The sequence below is a fragment of the Eublepharis macularius genome, chromosome 12 (genome assembly GCF_028583425.1).
Source record: "Eublepharis macularius isolate TG4126 chromosome 12, MPM_Emac_v1.0, whole genome shotgun sequence".
NCBI classification, from domain to species: Eukaryota; Metazoa; Chordata; class Lepidosauria; order Squamata; family Eublepharidae; genus Eublepharis; species Eublepharis macularius.
In genome coordinates this window covers 48,083,300-48,103,095 of record NC_072801.1, presented here as the reverse complement: position 1 = coordinate 48,103,095, position 19,796 = coordinate 48,083,300, and positions in this window count along the sequence as shown.

Sequence of the window (19,796 nt, the reverse complement as noted above, 5' to 3'; positions counted from 1 at the left end):
TTGCAGGGCTTTTTTCAGTAGGAACGCGGGGAACGGAGTTCTGGAACCTCTTGAAAATGGTCACATGGCTGGTGGCCCCGCCCCCTGATCTCCAGACAGAGGGGAGTTTAGATTGCCCTCCGCACTGCTGAGCAGCTCGGAGGGCAATCTAAACTCCCCTGTCTGGAGATCAGAGGGCGGGGCCACCAGCCATGTGACCATTTTCTCCGAGGGCAACCCACTGAGTTCCACCATCTCTTTTCCCAGAAAAAAAGCCCTGCATATTTGTGTATATTTCAGGTTGTGCCCTATATCTGGATAACCATGGTGCATTGGTTAGAGTGTTGGACTACAATCTGAGAGACCGTGATTCAAATCCCCATTCTTCTATGGAAGGTTTCCTGGGTGACCTTGGGCCTGTTACTCTCTCTTAGCCTCACCAAAGGGTTGTTGTGAGGAGAATGATGGAAGCCATTTTGGGCCCCCTCTGAGGAGAAACAAATAAATCCCATATGTATCATATGTCTCATTGTCAGAGGGGTAAGGGAGGGAGTCACCCAATGTTTTCTCCCTTTCTAGACTCTGAGGAGGGAGGGAAAGCAGCATGATATAGCCTGATCTTGTCAGATCTTGGAAGCTAAGCAGGGCCATACTTGGATGAGAGACTGGCAAGGAAGCTGCAGGGGAAGACAATGCCAAACCACCTCATTTGCCATGAAAGCCCCTTGCTGGGGTTGCCATAAGTCAGTTATGAGTTATGACTGACAACACACACACACACACACACACACACAGAGAGAAAGGGGCATTCTACATGCCCCCTTATATATACTTTAGCTGCCAAATGCAACCAGAATGGGGGCTGCATATGGAGTGTTGCTATGAAGGTGCCAAAGTGGGATTGAATGCCAATTCAAGATTTCCCTAATAAAAAAATAGCTCCTCGGCTGCTTTTATCACAGAAGGAGGAAATGGCAGGAGAACCCCCTCTACCTTCCCAGCACTGTAAGCCCAACCTTTATACCCCCCCCCTACACACACACATACTATGACTGCAAATGGTGGCTAAGTTACACATCAGGAGATCCAGTGACACACCCATTCCCATGTAGCTGTTGTTTAAGTCCCTATTGTTTGTTATGCACAATATTATGGTCTGAAGTAATAGATATGCATACCAAAGATTAAAATCTCAGTGCTTAAAAGGCAGGAGAAATCCTCTGTGATGATAAATGTAATAAGGAAACAATGGTCCAGTCCTAAGCAGAGTTACACCCTTCTAAGTCTGTGACATCCTTGACCTTAAGAAGATGTAACTGCTTACATGCTTGTTTGAGTATTCAGGCCACTTAATATACACCATCTCAGAATGTATCAGGGTTTCTAGCACCTCCTAGGTGGGGGCTGGAGTTCTCTTGGAATTCCAAGTGATCTCCAGGCTACAGACATCTGTCCCCCTGGAGAAATCGGCTGCCTTGGATGGTGGACTCTATGGCATCACATCCCTGCTGAGTTCCCTCCCTTCACTAAACTCCACCCTCCTCAGGCTCCGCCCTCTAATCTCTAGGAATTTCTCAACCTGGAATTTACATCTCTAAAATGTGTATTTTACAACAGCCTTGTATGTTGGCGGCTTTCATCCCGCCACCCAGCTCAGCGGTGTTGGCAGCTTCCTCCGTCCAAAGTGGCTCTTCCTCTAATTTGAGTGGCTCTTTCACCTGCAAAGAGCCCCTTAAGTTGGAGGAAGGCTCCTAAGGCTGGAGGAAGGCTTCAAACTTTGCCAAGGGGAATGAGAGAATACCTGCCAACAGTGGTATTATTATCAGTCCCATGCAAGATGGAAGGGGAAATGAGGCTGAGAGAGACTAGGCCATGAAATGAATTTCTTGAAAAGATGAGATCTGGGGTTGTGATTACTGTAAGTGGGGTTTCATAGGTTTCCATACAATAAACACATTTATAATTTTTTTATTTCATGGGGAACAAAACTACTTAAAAGTATAAAATTCATAAAAATATGATAAATCACATTACTCACACAAAGATGATATATAAAACAATCATGGAGTATCTGAAGTCATATCTTCCATGAAAAAAACTTAAAAGCGCAGTATGGGCAACTCATTAAGATGAAAGCTTTTTCATTTGCCCATGGATCTGAAATGCACATAAAAAGATAGTGCCATATAAATCCAAATTCAAAACCTGTTTAGAAAATGTACCCAATTGAGAAGAATTATGAAATAATAAAATATTTACCTCCTTCGGCCTGGTCAGGATCATTCAAACCAAAGATGGAAGTGCAAAGTCACAACCAAAGATGAATCAGCACCATACCCACCCATCTCCTTATATATACTATGATACAGCGCCAAGTTACATCCATTTGATATCCACGGACTTAGAAAGTGTAACACTTTTTAGGACTGCATAGTAAACCAGACCACAGAGAAATTTATAACACAATGAAACTTAGCATATGCACACCCTGCCTGATGCAGACATGTGAAATTGCATGGCCCATGTTCCAGTTGTGCTTGCATATCCCATGCGTGTCAACTTCATCTGTCTTACTTTTTTAGTTGAGTGTTTACCTGTCCCAACCATCTCAAGTCCTAGGCTCCTAGAGTTGGAAGGGACCTTCTAGACTACTTAGTCTAATGCTCTACCCAGTACAGGAAATCCAGCCTTTGTTAGAAGATCTCCAACAGAAGAGAACCTTCATCCATCACCCCTGAATAACTGGTAAATTACACATTCCATCATGACATATATTTCTACGTGTCACATGGATATCAAATCACAATCCCCATGGATATATATTTATTTGGATGCCCCACACATACCGCATTTGTATACCTTGTGATTATACGTGTGTTTTCATGTCCCAAATATGTCGAATAGTTCTGAACAGTTTACCCATGCCCAAGCATACCCTGGTAGAATGGCTTACCATTCCACCAAAACGAGGTCAGTGTTAAGAGTGTTGGACTAGGATCTGGGAGACCCAGGTTCAAATCTCCCCTTTGCTATGGAAGCTCACTGGGTCACCTTGGGCCAGTCACACACTCTCAGCCTAAGCTACCTCACAGGATGGTTGTGAGGATAAAATGGAGAAGAACAATGTAATCTATTTTGGGTCCCTGTTGGGAAGAAAGGCAGAGTATAAATGAAGCAAATAAAATACATAACTAAATACCTGAGGAGGTCAGGAAGGCTCTAGCACTGTAATCATTTCACAGAAGATGTAAAACGGAGTTGTTCAGAAAGACACTTTTCTAAAGAGAATGTGGCTTTAGTTTATGGCTTTGTTTGTTGTATACATTATCTTGTTCTCACTGCATTGGTTTCTAATTCTTGCAGTCGGGTTTTTGCATTGGTTATGGTATGTCATATACTTTTAATTGAGTTGTTTTCTAATTTTGCAATCCACCTTGAATCTCAGTGAAAAAGGCAGACTATAAATATGAAGTATATAAATTAAAGAGCATGTGCCCAAATGCTGGATACATGAAAAACCATAAAACAGTTCAGCATTGTGCATGTGCCAAGATTCATATACAGCCTAGTGCAAGTGCATGTCTCATGCATTTTTAAAATGAGTCCCATTTGTTCTTGAATGTCATAGCCAAGCATATGCCACTGGTCCCACAAGCCATAAGCCATCTCACCAATATCCAGGGGCTAGTACCTCCAGGCCTGGAGTCTAGTGGGTTCCAGGGGTGTGAGAGGGGGTGGTGGTAAACAAAATTGATAGGCAGGAGATTTTGTTTCTGTGGACGATGATCTACCCAGGATGCAAATAGGACCAGTACTCAGGGATGAGGCAGCTACACAGCTGGTACCCACATATGTTAGTAAGACTAAGTACCAGGCTGCTATCTGGAGATGCTAGACATTTGGGATGCAAATAAGACTGGGATGCAGGGAGGGACTGTATGGATGGGGCTGCTATGGAGGGATGTGTGAAACTTACAGATCTCTCTAAGTGTTGGCGAGACAGAAGGAAGGGCGAAAAATGAAGAAGAGAAACTTGATGTCCGTTGTAGTCAAGGTAGGTTGTGCCTTCACTCTGTAGACAGATTCCATCCTAAACTAATTTCAGCCTCACTTATGAGAACACCCTAAATGCCTAGTTGGGCTGGGGGAGGGGGCAGGAGGCTTGCCTCCCGAGACAGGCTGGTTCCCGGAATGAGCGTAAGACTCCGGGAAGGGACTGTGTTGCAGGGATCTAAATGAGGCTGGTTCCTCAGGAACTATTCTGGTACCCAAGAATACAGGATAAAACCCTCATGCCTTAGGAAGGCTGGAGGATGGTGGTACCCCCAAGGCTGGGTGGGAAGCTGGGAGTGGGAGGGGAGCGAGATGGGGTGGGGGGAGATGTAGGGTTGAAGCTGGTGACCAAAGATGGGGGTGTGGTTGTCAGATGCCTTCCCCCTCCCCGCTCCCACGTGACACTATGAATGAGATGGGGGGAGGCTGGGCAAAACCATGCATTCCTGAACAGCAGAGAGAGGGAGAGGTGGGGGTGGGGCAGAGAGAGAGAGAGAGAGGCAGAGCATCCTCCCCGGGATTGAGAGGGTGGGAGGGGAGGCAGGGAGGCAGGGCGGGAGCGACTGGCAGCATCGCTGCCCTGGGAGACTGAGCCGCTCTCAGGCAGCAAGCCGGGGGAGGGGGCACCATGGAGCCCTGAAGACCCCCCCCCCCTTCCCTGATCCGCGCGGCGTCCTTGCTTCCTCCCCTTCCTCCGAGAAACCAGCTGGACCCAAATCCGCCCCCAGCCCCAGAAGAACCGCAAGGGCACCCCCAGAGGGGTGGCGGTGGGGCGCCGGGGGGGGACCATCGGGAAGGTCCCCCCCAAGGAGAGCATGTGCTGAGCGGCTTCCATCCTTGGCAGGTACCGGGGGGCACAGAGGGGAAGGCGGCGCGCGTGGGTGGACCGCGGGGAGGCGGCGTGGTCTTTCGGCGTGGGTGGGGACGCGTCTCCCCAGCCTCGGGTGGGCAAAGGGCTGGGGTGCCCGCGAAGGGGAGACGCTTCTTCCTCCGATGGCGGCGGCGGCGGCGGCGGGGGGCGCATGGCCGCTGGAGGTGACACTCGGCAGCCATCGTGTGCGGCCACCCTGGGTGGACCCTGCCACACCCCCCTCTGGAGGCCCTTTCCTTGCCATGTGGGGGCTCCCTGGATGATCTAGGGCGGGCTGGGGGGGAGGCGATGTCGATGGAGCTCAGGCGAGTGAGAAAGTGTGGGGGGCGCCTATCTTATTAAACGCCTCCCCTTCCTCACTCGCCCCTACATCTTGCGGGTCCAAGGGGTCACGATCTGGGGCGTGGAAGAACCTGAGATGTGGGCTGTATGTGGACGTGTATTTCCTGGAGCTCGGCGTGCAGAAGCAGGTGGCTACATGCCTCCGTGCGTGCACACATGTGTAGGCTATCTGGGTGCACATGGGTTGGGGGTTGTGAGCCGGTGCCGATGTGTGCTGTGCGCATTTTTTGTAGGCGCATTCGGAAGTGTTGGCAGGCATGTGTTTGAGGGAGAGCGAGAGGGAGGGGGAACATGGAAAGAAGAGGAGTGCCATATGTTTTAAGGGTATACATTTGTGTCTCTGTGTAATTGTACATGCCTTTGTGTGCCCCATTACGCAAACTCCCCTTTCCATGAGCTTAATGTGCAGCTGTCAGTCTATTCATACATGCACATTCTTATCTGTGTGTATGTATGCATGCAAATGTCTTTTTCTGCATATGGGCATGTGCACACCACACGTGTGTCCATGCATTTGAGCTTCTGCATGCATGCTATGCACATTTTCCTTGCAAGAACTATATCTTTGTATGAATATTTTCTCCTCTGTGTGTGTTTCTGAGTGTGTGCATATTTGTTTGCAGTTGTGAATCAGTAGGTAAGCATTTGTGTGGGCATGCTTATCTGAATGGATGGGTGTTGGGGCTTTAATAGTATCTGGATCCATCTAAAATATGCCAAATAAATTTACCTTCCTCTTAGTGCATGCTACTAGGCATGTGTATAAGCATTTCTTTGGATCAGTGTGCATGCACCTGTGATTTCCCATCACAAGTGCAGAACCAGCATTTTTTTTTTTACATGGGATTGAGCATCCCTATAATCCCAATTTTCCCATGGAATATGAAGGCAAGTTTCTAATACGGCTGCTTGTGAAGCATAGTGCAGGGAATGCATGAAGAGTATCTGGAGAAATGGGGTTGAACAGGGCATTCTAAAAATGGGTGGGGCTTCAATGCCCTGCATACTCCTCTCATTGCCCCCCCATCCCAGCTGTATGTCCTTCTTGCACTCCGCCCCCTTTTCTTTTCCATCTTTGCACACACAAAAAATTTCCCCCCGAATTCTTTATCATAATTATAGAATCCATTTGGCAATGGACACAGATCTTTACAAATTCACTGTGTTCCAGACGTATATCATATGGATATGAGTGTGTCTTTAATTCACACAACCCTGAATTTTTCACCCTCACTGGATGTACATTGATCTCAACGTTCACATACGGTGTGGGTGTAGGCATGAAATTTGCAAGAGCATATCCCCATCTCACAATATATAAGCATTGGCAGCTTCAGTCCACCCATGCAAGGCATACGGTATGGTGCTTGGTGTGATTTGCCCCTTTGGCACTTATTCTTGGCCAAACTCATGCTGGCCTGTAAATTTATCTCCATGTGGCTTCTTAGGTGCTGGAATGCATGCTGTGTGTGTGTGCGCGCTCACACGCATGCGTGCATGATGTTTCCCACTGTACTCTATGAGCCTGTGAGGGAAGTGGGGCTTCGGTGCTCTCCTTGTGTGATGATGTCCCATTTTGAATCCTTGTCAAGCCATGAGCTGTTCGTACTATACATCTGTCTCAGCACTGTGCAATTCTTGGGTTATAGATAGTAGAAAACTTGACTAGATTTCCTCAGTTCTATAGTATGGACATGTTTTCTGTCTCCCAGTTTCAATGTATTTTTATACTTGTGCTCTGCAAAATTCTAGGTGTTCTTCTGTTTAATGTTTCATAGTTGGAGTTATGATGTGTATGGTTTTCTGTGTCAGAATAGCTACATATGCCGTACTAATTACTGTGCAAGAGAAAGATATGCACATTTCCCTATACCCTTTTAGATACGTGTGTGATACATGATGCTCTTTCTATGATACAGTGGATAGGCCCCTATATATTTCTTCATACATTATTTGCAAGAGGATCTTATGGCAATACTACAGCCCAGCCGATTCTATTTTTATTCTGAAGAAAATCTCATGACTTTAATGGGACATTCTTCTAGGTAAACGTGCATCAAATTGCAGCCTTATAGCGTAATCCTTTGCATATTTATTCAGAAGTCAGGCTTTGAGAGATGGGATTTATTTCCAAGCCAACATGCATAGGAGCATATACTCTTAGTAATCTAAGTGTGTTTAGAACCACCTCTCATAGTCCGCATGACCAGTAAGGCAGAGCACTATTTCCCCCATTTTACAGCTGAGAAAATGAGGTTCTGAGCTGCTGAACCTCCCAGTGAATCCATAGCTAGTGACTATTCCGTTTCCTAATAGACAGCCTCAGTCCAATGTGCCACCATATCACTACTCTAGCGTTATGTCTGAATGGTAGTCAGGTGTAATGGTTACCAAGGAAGGACAAAGTCTGTGCAGCAAAAATGCACAGCAAAGTATGTCTTTTTCTAATCCGTGGGAAATTGTGACCCCAAACAATAGTGCTTACTAAGGAAGGTGGTGTAGCATTCCTTTCATGGATTATCTTAAGATGTCTGTGAGCTGGAGTGTACATTTCCAAGCATGCATATGGTATTGACGGATATGATCCTTCTTAGAGATGCTTGCTGGATGCATGGTGAACATACAAAGAGCTCTGCTGAATCAAGCCAAGGGTTCATTTAGCCCCACAGTGTGCAAACAAAATAGATTGGATCCAGCCTAAATCCAGCCAAGATTCTAGTCTTACCCAATTTTGCTCAGTCTTGCTTATGAGAGGTGGTGTTGTACAGTGGTTATACTAGAATCTGGTACACCCAGATTTGAATCCCCACTCAGCCATGGAACTCAATGGGTGACTTTGGGCCAGTCACACACTCTCAGCCTCACCTACCTTACAGGGCTGTTGGGAGGATAAAATGGAGGACAGGAGAATGATGAAAGGTACTTTGGGTCCTCACAGGGAGAAAGCTGGGGTATAAATGAAGCAAGTAAATAAATAAATAAATTTTCCTTACTATAGCCCTTGCCCTGTAGTACTCCTGTTCAAGGAATGGACACAACAGGGCACTTCTTGTGTTCATCTTGCATCCAACAAGCATCCCTGAGGAAGATACAGTCACATCCTACAGCACTATATGTGTGCTTGGAAATCTACACCTGAGGCTTTTGTCCATGCAGGTCCCAGAATCCTCAGCACAACCTTTTTGGGTGGTTTCTCATCTCTTTTTGACCAATGGAAAAACTGGTTGGATCCAACCGAGTGCTACTGGGATGCCCACCCAGCAAGGCATGAACAGAAAGGCTTTCTCCCCCACCCACTCCTGTACCCCAGGGGTAGTACCCAAAGGCACACTTGCCTCTGAGTGTGGAAGTTTCAATGTAACCATCATGTCTTCAAGAGCTGTTCTTAAACCTATTTTCCATGAATTTTAGTTCCTTTTGAAAGCCATGGAAGCTAGCTGCAAACATACCTTGTGGCAATGAATTCCACAGGGCTGCATTTTCTGTGGGACTGCTCCTTACACAATACCACCGCTCCTAGGTTTCATCCCATAATTTTGAGATAATATTTAAAGGCCTGCATATAAATGGATGTGGCCTGTTGTGCAGCTCAGAGGGAGGGTGCTGGTTCTATAAAAAAGAGACATGCAATGTGCTTTTAAACCCTGCTGTAGTACCATGGGATGAACCAATAGAACACTGGCTCTCGCTTTTGCTGCCACAATGTATAAAAGATGCCTTAAAGAGGGAGTTTTTTTTGTCCCTTGGGACATATTTCCAGTCTTGGAATCTGTGGAAAACAACAGGTTAAAAACAGTCTGAAGGAGGACACTGGCAGGAGAGAATTGGTGGGAGGGAAAGAGCTGAGCACCCCATCATGCATGCTGATTTCCCCCTGCAAATCATATTCCATATCAGAGTGTCTTTTTCAGCCTATATTAAGATGGGTAGCCGTGTTAGTCTTTCTGTAGCAGTAGAAAAGTGCAAGTGTCCAGTAGCACCTATAAGACTAACAAAATTTGTGGCAGGGTATGAGCTTTCGTGAGTCATAGCTCACTTCTTCAGATATGTAACTTACAAAAGCTCATACCCTACCACAAATTTTGTTAGTCTTATAGGTGCTACTGGACACTTGCACTTTTCAGCCTAGGATTGCCAACCTCCAGGTAGGGCCAGAAGATCTCCCAGAATTACAACTGATCCCCAGATGACAGAGATCAGTTGTCTTGGAGAAAATGGCTGATTTGGAGGGTGGGTTCTGTGGCATTATACCCTGCTCAGGTCCCTCTCCTCCCCAAACCCAGCCCTCTCTAGGCTCCACCCCCAAATCTCCAGGAATTTCCTAACCTGGTGTTGGCAATCCTATTGCAGGAATATTCTTGTGCGCATCAGGATCTTACCAACTGGACATATACTATCTGTGATCCTTCAGATAACGCTTGATCATCAGTTCATCTAAAATGGGCACTGTGCCTGTTTTCTGTTTTAGGACACGCTGCTCCAAACCAAAGATTTCAACGTAGTTTTTACTGAAGAAGAAAATATGTATGGAGCCTACATCAGACAAAATGGCAATCACATGGGCTCACAGGCAGCATCCATTCCCACTATGGGACTTTGAATACACCAAATATAATCAAAAAGAGTCCAGTAGCACCTTTAAGACTAACCAATTTTATTGTAGCATAAGCTCGAAAGCTTATGCTACAATAAAATTGGTTAGTCTTAAAGGTGCTACTGGACTCTTTTTGATTTTGCTACCAAATATAATGTATGAAAAGGCCTAAGACAAACGTGAAATGGCTATCATGTTTGCTTAATAACACATTGGTTTGGGTCTAGTGCAAAATTTCCACTTATGCTAGAGCTCTTCTACAAGTGGAAACGGAAGAAAAAACCTCAGTAGTCGCTTGCACTGTCCGAATTATAATATCTGCATTCACATTTCCTCTTGCATGAGATCTTGTGGAACCAGTTTCTGAGTATTATAATATATAGGTATGAATGCGAGTTGCACAAGTGGAACTGTGTTAAGTCCATTTATGTATTCGCTTCCATTGCTGCATGCAAGCCACTGTTCTTCCATCTCATTCCCATTTTATGGAGACCAAGAGGGTGCAGTTTAATGCCCCGTCTCCCACCGAAGTGAATCAATCAGAACTGAACTCAGGTCTGTCCAACAGTTTACACCTTTGACTACACAGCTGTTCCAAAATTTGGGTGTGATTCCATGTAAAGATGTTCATGTTGGCATGAATGTGTATGAGCATCTAAGCCCTAGCTTATGTTTCAGAGGATCAGGGTATTTCAATATCCTCAGGTGAGAGGAAGCGTGTGTGTGTGTCTGTGTGTGTGAGAGAGAGAGAGAGAGAGAGAAAGAGAGAATGAAAGTGTGCATGGGTGACACCAGGGAGAGCTGACCTCATTTGGCCTCATTTTACACCCACTGCACGTGGCAATAGAGGGCTGCAGGAAGGCTTGGTTGCAAAGAATATGGACACACACAAAAACACACTGAGCAATGCATTTTTCTTGTGTCTCGACCTTGTCCCAGGATCGGCACTCTGCAGAGTGTGCAGATGACCTTTTCTCACAAACTGGGTCCAACGATGTGCTCTGTGTGCATACACAGAGCTTCCTTCCTGTTACATGCCTAGCGGCATGCAACCCCTTTGCACACAATGTCCCACTTCTTTCTCTCATGTGGAGAAATTTAATTGCTAGGTTGGACTTTTGAAGAGGACAGTGGCCAGGTCAGCAATGTGTAGGGGGAGAACAAAAGCCACCTTTTGTTCCCTCCCCTAGTTTCATGTCCTCTATCTATCTATCTATCTATCTATCTATCTATCTATCTATCTATCTATCTATCTATCTATCTATCTATCTATCTATCTATCTATCTATCTATCTATCTATCTATCTATCTATCTATCTATCTATCTATCTATCTATCTATCTATCTATCTATTTCTGTTGTCAGATATTATGTTTCTCGATATCTAATAATTGATGAAAGCCATTTCTAAAGAGTGGGCGGGAGGGAGACAGCAGGTATCTTCCCTCTCTGTATGTCCCCTCTACCTCCATATATGGGGTTTCTGTTGGGGAGGCTCTTTCTCTCTCCCTGCCCCACCATTCTCTGGCTGGCATCCTTCCCAATGGTGCCTGCGCTGCCTCTCCCCCGCCCAGCTGGGCCTGGCTATTCTTAGCTCGCGAGTCTTTGATTCATGCTTCTGAGAGTATTTCTGCTGGGAGTGCAGAGAGAGAACAGCGACTGCGGCGTGAGAGGGAGGAGGGGATAGGCACATGCCCAGCTCTGTGCGTGCAAGAAGGTCTATCTGTGCAAATGTGCAGACACATATTCCCTGAGCTTGTTAGAATGTGCGTGAGCATACACGAGCTCATGCTTAGGAGAGAACGTGGATATAAGCATCTGTTCCTGAACATGTGTTTTATATGTGTGAGCATGCCCATTATTAAGTGTGTGTGTGTGTGTGTGTGTGTGTGTGTGTATTGCCCATACAGATGCATAGGAGCATGGGTACATTGGAGAGTTCATGCTTGTATATAGGTAGGCATCTGCAAAGAGGTGAGTGACTGAAAATGTGCATGTGTCTTGGGTTATGAGACAATATGTGAGTGATGTGTATCCCTGTGCATTCTTTTTGTTCATGTCAAAAATTCTTGTATATGCCTCCCAGACATTGTATTTATATGTGCGTGCCCCTGAAATTCACTTTCAGAGGTGGTGGACATCTATGAGATTATGTGCATGTGTGTATATATTTTTGGATATATGCATAATGTTTGACTTGCTGTGTGTGCCTGTCTGAAGATACTTATGCATCTGCTGTGACTAACATGTCCATATTCGTGGTTCAGGTGTTGCAACTCAGTATCCTCTCTGTTCAGTTGGGCGTAAGAAAAAGATGAATGGTTGTGTGAAAGTGTGTGTGAGAGACAGACAGACAGACAGACAGACAGAGAGATCAAGCATGGAGCTTTTCCTGTGTTAAATCTACGTTAGCTCAGAGAGTGAGTCAATGGTAAAGTGGTTACAAGATTAGGACCTGGGAGAGCCAAGTTCAAACCCCTGCTTGTCCATAAAACTTCTTGGGTGACCTTGGATCAATCACACCCCCTCTCAGTCTATCCTACCACACAAGGTAGTGATGAAGACACAAGGGAAGGGAGATTCATATATGCCATACTTGGAGGGGAGCAGGATAAAAATGGATTAATGCAACATAAATGTTAGATTTTCATCCATGTGCGAAGGGGTGTGCATGTGCAAGAAAATATTTGGTATGTTCAGGTTAACCAGAGTCTTATGTGTGCAAAAGAGCTTGGCCACCATCCAAAGGGAGCTTCTGCTGCTTAAGCCCCATTGAAATTGGAATCATCTAAGTCCCTTTTTCTCAGGGGATCTTCCCCCTGGATTGTGCCCTGCAGGAATACAGCTTGTGCCATACATGTCTCTTAAGTGCAAACTAAACGTATGGCTGTTGAAGGGAAGGCAGGCAAGGCTATGCTCGGTCACTCTGTCAGAATCCTGAGATAGTAAAAGTAAAAGCCCTATCTTGCTTGTCCGTGTGCCAGCCCGTGCCCTTGGTCATTTTAGCTCCTTTGGGTCTGAATCTGGCTCTCAGCCAAGCAGTCAACGGATGAGTACTTCACAGTTTGAAACGGCGCACACATCGTCTGACAGCAGGGTTGGACCTACCGTTAGACAGGGTGAGGCAGCCCGGCTCAGGCAACAGATTTGCGTGTACTAGGATGCGGAAGCAAGCTGTTATTTTTTTTTTTTAGTTTATTATTATTAAAATAGTTTTACCACCATGGCAAAGCACCGTTTGGATTTTCTGACTCATTCACCAAAATACCATCATGTATCACTGCCTCAGAGATCTGGGCTCAGTTTAGACATGATGAAACTAGGCGTGTGGCTGTCTGAATGCAGGCCGCTCTGCTGACCATGGCCGTTTCCACACGGCTTACCTTCTTCCGGAAAACAGCGTCTTCACACGCAAAATCGCGCACCATCGCGAAGACGCTGTTTTCCGGAGAAGGTAATCCATGTGGAAACGGCCCATGACTAGTTAGGGGATGCTAAACCAGGATCTGAAACCATTGTTTTAAGTTGTTCTATTAACCCCTGTTCTGTGTGATACATGGAAGTGGGTGTGCTGGCTTAGGGCTGCCTTGTTCCTTGGGCAGCCAGGCCTCCTATTATAGCTGGAGACCCCCAGCCTCCACATTTCAGCCCCCTTCTGCTGCTTGGTGGAGCAGCATGAGGAAAACAAAGGGGAAAGGAACATCACAGCGATGTCACTTCTGGTTACATCCTTGAAAGTGACATCATGCCATCACAGCGACATGGCAAGAATTCCCCAAATCTCTGTGGTTACCACCCTGCCCCACTCTCAAAAACTCCTGGGAGTTGCCAACAGATGGGTAGCAACCCTACATATTCCTCACTGCCATCCTCAGTACAGTGCAGGCTGGGATACCACCTGAGTAGCGGCAGGCGAAGGGACTGAAAGAGCGAAGGCGAGGAAACCACCATTTGTCTAAATAAGCCATCTGCAAACTGACTGCTGCTTTCATAAACTAACAGGAGTTAAAATAAACCAGGCATTATGTCTGAACTGATCTCTGGTTTAGGATAACGGCACAGATTTAACCCCTTTCTGCCACAAAGTTCACTTGGGTAACCTTGGGTGAGTTGCTGCCTCTCATGGAGCTATCCTCATGGAGTTGTTGTGAGGATGAATGGAGAGAACAGTGTAGGCTGGTCTACGTTCCTTGGTGGAAGAACGGTGGGGAATAAAAATGTAGCAGACAAATAATTTGACTGAGTCTGGTTCAAAACTCACTAGATGTCATGGGGCAAAACCAGTATTTCATACCCTCAGCTCTCACCCCTGCCTGCAATATCCAGATTATATTGTTGTCCAGATTACTTTTCCAATATCCTCTGGCATACATTTAAACTTTTTTCAGATGAAAAGAACATGAACACACTTGAAGCATCCCTATTCTTAGATGAAGGTTCAGTGCCCAAACAGCAACCTTCCTCCCCATTACAAATCGTTAAAAGCATCTCACTGCCTGGCTGTGCTCTGTTTTTCATTTATTCTGCAATAACCATCTTCTCTATTGGTTTCAGAGCCAAGATGAGGATGACTTTGTCGGTTTTAGATATACTAGAAAAACCTACAGCATATTACCAACCTCAGTTGCTGGGTGTGATACAGTAGGCTGTGGGCTGCACACTCTCCTTCCTGTTTATGCACCTACATTTATCAGTGTGGGGTAGTAGTCGCTCAGTGTGTCGAACTAGGACCCAGTTAACCTGTGTTAAAATCCCCATATTGTGAAGCTCACTGGGTGACTTTGGGCTAGTCCCTCTGTCATAATCTACTTCACAGGGCTGTTGGAAAGGCAACTTATGGGGAGGGGAACCACATATGCCACCCTGAGTTCTATGGAGAGAAGGCTGGGATAAAGCTCATACATGGTTATGTGCTACAGACAAGATACACCCACTCTCCCACCCCTGAGGTTTAGAGAGTCTGGGTAGGAAGAACTCTAGCAATTGTAGGGGAAGGGCTGTGGCTCACTGGTAGAGCATCTCCTTTGCATGCAGAAGTTCTCACATTCAGTCCCTCTTATCTCCAGTTAGAAGGATCAGGTAGTGGGTGATGTAAACAACCTCCACCTGACACCATGGAGCGCTGTTGCCACTCAGAGTAGACGGTACTGTCCTTGATAAACCAATAGTCTGACTCAGTAGAAGGTGTTTTCAGCATGTGTGTGTGTTCAATAAGGCATCCCACAAAAGTGAGAGAGAGAGAGAGATCCCAGGAAACAAGGATTGCTCATGGTAAATAGGGAGCATTGCAACAGTATATACAATGCCGAGTGCAAATAAATGATTAAATTGTGGATTACAGAGATCATGTATGTTTTGAACACTCTGAAGCATAAATGCTAAGTATTACCATTGTCTGGCAAAGACACCAGTGTTCAGAGGAAATGTTCATTGTTTCTGCCTCCTGCATGACTGCCTATATCTCCTCTGTGGCTTCTAGTCATGCTCCATTCCCCACACATCTGTACAGACCCTCACTTTCCCAACACTCTTACGATCCACTATCACGCTGCTCTATTACAAATACAATGAGAAACGCCTTCAAATATGACATTCAGAGCACAAGATGCAAATAGAGCCAATTTATTCCAGTGAAGCAAATATATATCAATTTTATTGTTTTGGCGTATCCTGCTTTGAATGCAGGATTTTAATTTTCTGGGTGAACAGTGTTGTGTTAGTGCAAAATATGAACAGGTAGGGAAGGGCAGAAATGAGCCAGGGAAGATGCAAATGTTTCTTGCTATACCATAAAGGAGACAGAGCATGGATAACAACCCATTCCAGTTATTATAATCATGATGCTCCTATGTTGTGTACTGGGAGAGTACATATGATCCTCTTAATATGTGCATTTGCCATTTTGTATGGCTACTTTCCAGCTTTGGTATGCACAAATGCATGCCCTCAAAAATAAAGGTTTCCACTTACATTCACCAAAGCTGGAAATACTTGTGAGGATCACACTTAGGATGTGAAGTAGGAACACCAAGATCGTAATGACTGGGAAGAGTTATCCTTGTTTGAACCACCCACAAAGCTGTAGAGTATTCTGGTGTGTTTTTAGGATCATCTGGAAACTGGAATTCCATGTCTGACCCACCTAGTGTGTAATCAGGCTCCAAAAGCAAGTGGATCGAAGTCACAGACAGTGCTGAGGAAATGAAGGAATTATCCTACAGCATGCCACTTCCTGGATCAAAAATCCCTGCTTGTTAGGGTTGCCAGTTACAGGTTGGGAAATTCCTGGAGATTTTGGGGGGTGGAGCCTGGAGAAGGCCGGGTTTGTGGGGAAGGACCTCATCAGGGTATAATGCCTCAGAGCCCATCCTCCAAAACAGCCATTTTGTCCAGGGGAAGTGTCATCTCTGCAGCCTGGAGATCAGTTGTAATTCCGCGTGATCTCCAGCCCCCACTTGAAGGCTGCCTACCCTACCTCTCCCAGCTGTTTTAAGCCCTGGTAGAGAAAAACACACACAATCACAATAAAGAGCAAGATTCAGGTCCAGTAGCACCTTAGAGAGCAACTAGATTTCTAGGGTGTGAGCTTTGGAGAGTCAGATCTCTTGGTCTCCAAGGGTGCCTCTGGATTTGAATCTTGCTCTTCTACTACAGACCAACAGGCCTACCCACCTGAAACAATCACAATAAAGGCACATGTCCCTTTTCCTCTCTGAGGTTTATAGCAGCCCCTGGAAGGGGGCATTTCTTACTGAAGAAGCAGCATGGGGTGGGGGGTAACATACACACATTCTTTCCAAGCCACGTTGGGTCCGCCCAGCATTTAGATTAAAATATCATGCCTGCAGTTCTAAACCTTCCCTTAGAGGCAACTAGATATGACTACACAATATCCACAAACAGATCTCCTGTGGTTTTCAAAATCTTAAAAGCAGTAGCTTGGTGCGGGGGGGGGGGCAATGACAATCCGCTTTAGGGCCATGATACAGAGGGAAGGTTTAACCTTATTCCCACATGCTTTCCTCCCAATTTAAGCCGCCTGCTCTGGAATTTCTGTTTGTCCCATGAGGAAAATATTTAGGGACCACACAGGGTTGCCCGCTCTTGGAAGCTCAGCAGCCACCACCCACCATCTACATGCTACAGGCAGAGATGAGAGGGAGCAAGAATGGCTGGGGCATTGGCACAGAATGAAGGCTGCGGAACTTCCCCTTCCCCTTGCCACCACTGCACACCTTGCCATCAAGAGCAGAACTTCTTGGGTCACTTTGGGTAAGATCAGAGGGGACTCTCTGATCTTACCTTAAGCAGTGATCCAAGTCATTCCACTCATGAAACAATATGAAATCACATGAAGCTGCCATAAACTAAATCAGATAGTTGTTCTATCAAGGTCGGGATTGTCTCCTCCTCAGACATGGGTCTTTCCCATCACTGACTTACTACTTGATCTTTTTTTTAACTGGAGATGGCCAGGACTGAACCTGCTTATATGGTTGACTGACTGGCCTTGATCTAGAGACTGGAATCCTTTAAAAATGTACTCATGGATGCATTTCCCTGCTGCCAAGATGCCATAGGGCAGGTATAGGGACCCATGCAAAACCTTTGGATCCCTAACACCAGCCTCCTTTGCCACACACTTTCCTCCTGCTCTAATGTGAGGAAAGGGAAGAACAACAGCAAGTTAATAACATTAAAACAGAGGGCTTTTATGTACTGCAACCCAAGAGGGAGACGATGTTAGAAAAGTAGTCTGGAGTGTCCATAGGGAATGTTTTTGTGATGCTTCAGGCAGAAGAGCCAGCACGGTGTAATGCCTAGAGGGATAGGCTTGGTTGTGAAAACGTAGAATCAATCTCTGCTTAGCCAGCGCTCAGTGTGTGTGTGCAGGGCGGGGGGGGGGGGCGGTAGTGTTCAGGTCACAGTGTCTCAGCAGAATCTCCAGAGGGAGCATTTCAAATTTGTCAGGGATGGTTCATTGCTGAAGTGTGGGCACTAAATTGGTAGGAGGACATAACTGGCATGATGTGTACCTGTCAGTATCTCTCAGAACCATATGCTGTTGTCTCCTAAAACCAAGGTGGGCCTCAGATTTCCTCTGCACCCTGCCTTTGAGCCAGCAAAAAAGGCACCAATGGGGGGCACTTGGGGTGGCAAAATGTGATGAGCTGTGCTTCATTTCATTAGTGTAGCAGTTGATACCTAAAGGTGAGGGAATTCACATGAAGATTCAAAGTCCAGTATGGTGTAGCTATTAGGATGTCTGAGTAAGACTGGAGATCCCCATGTAGCCATTAGCCTCTTTAACAGTGTCATCCTAAGCATCTTTACTCAAAAGTAAGCCCCCACAGAGTTCTATGGGTCTTACTCCCTAGTAAGTTTGCTCAGGAGTACATAATCTTAGGCTAGTCAATTCTCTCTCAGCCTAACCTACCTTGCAGGGTTGTTGTGAAGATAAATGGAGGAGGGAAAACCATGTACACTGTTCTTATCTTTTTGGAGGAAGGATGTAATTAAGATACATTGGAGCGACAGATGATAGATATTTTCAAGAATAAATTACCCCAGAAGTCTACTTAATGACTATTTGTTGTGACTACCTCATAACACCCAAAAGATATAGGTGCTTTTGATGAATACATCACAGGTTGGGGAAAGACTTCCTCCTTTGCCTTACCAAAGTCTTGCTACTGCTAAAATACCTCACGAGGTTTGGGGGAGGATAAAATGCTACTTGGAGGAAGAATGGATTGCCAGCATGCCAGAATGTACTGCTCTGTGTAAGTATGAATAAAGCACCTGTCAGAAGTTGTACGCTGTATGTGGTAGATTCATAAATGTGAGAGAAGTTGGGGTGGGGAGCATGCGCTGTGAGATGACAAAAGAAAACTCAATATCAAATTGCTTGTGAGAAAGCACATGAGAAAATGTCTTCCTGTGGTGAAATCAACATGGATTCAATCTTCCAATGAATTTAGCATGAGATAATAAAAATCTATGTACATATATGTATTTATATCATTCTTAACAAGTCAGAAGCCCACAACGAATCATGGGAGGGGAGGAACAATTTGAAATTTCACCCCCACCACACCTCTCAAAACCTCTCCTTTCCCCCCAGAATTTTCTAAACATTCAAGAGCTGCGAGGTCACTCAGCGACTTTCCATGTCGGGGTGGGGCTAGGAACCTGGGTCTCCCAGATCCTGGTATACTTTAACTACTACTCCAAACTGGCTTTCAGCTGTTCAGTTCAGATCTCTCTCTTTTTTATGCAGGATTTTGGGGGTTGAGGTGATTTTATTTGTTAAAACATTTCTATGGCTCAAGATGCCTTACATTAAATCAGGTGCTACTGGACTCTTTTTGATTTTGCTACTACAGACTAACACGGCTAACTCCTCTGCATTAAATAAAAAAAAACCAATAAAGCCCCCATTTCCCCCTTCCCAACTTTACAAAATGCCTGAAACCATTTGAATTCCATTAAAAGCTGTGGAGAATGAAACAACTTTGCGCTGCCTGCTAAAACTTCCAAGGATGGCACACACACACCCTCACCTCCACGGAGAGTTCATTTGCTAAAGTGGGAGCAACCCCTGGGGAAAGCCTGATCGGCAGCAGAAGTACCAGTTGTAGTGATTGAACACCTTATCGGTGTGTGGCCTGGTTTTACTGAGAGTCACTTAACTCTTGGATGTAGTGATGATGAAGGCATCAGAGATACTCAAGTAGAAAGGAGAGGATCGAAAGCCATGAGAGCTGTGGAGTATCAGACATCAGCTACAAACACACTGACATGGCAGGAGGGAGGCATATGACCTAGTGTCAGGACTAAATTTTTAATTGCCATCTGGTCAATGAGCAAATTTAGTCTGTGTTAATATATGCAAATGAACAATAATCTAGTCCACTGTTCTATTTCTAATGGCAGCCCGCCAGATACCCCTGGGAA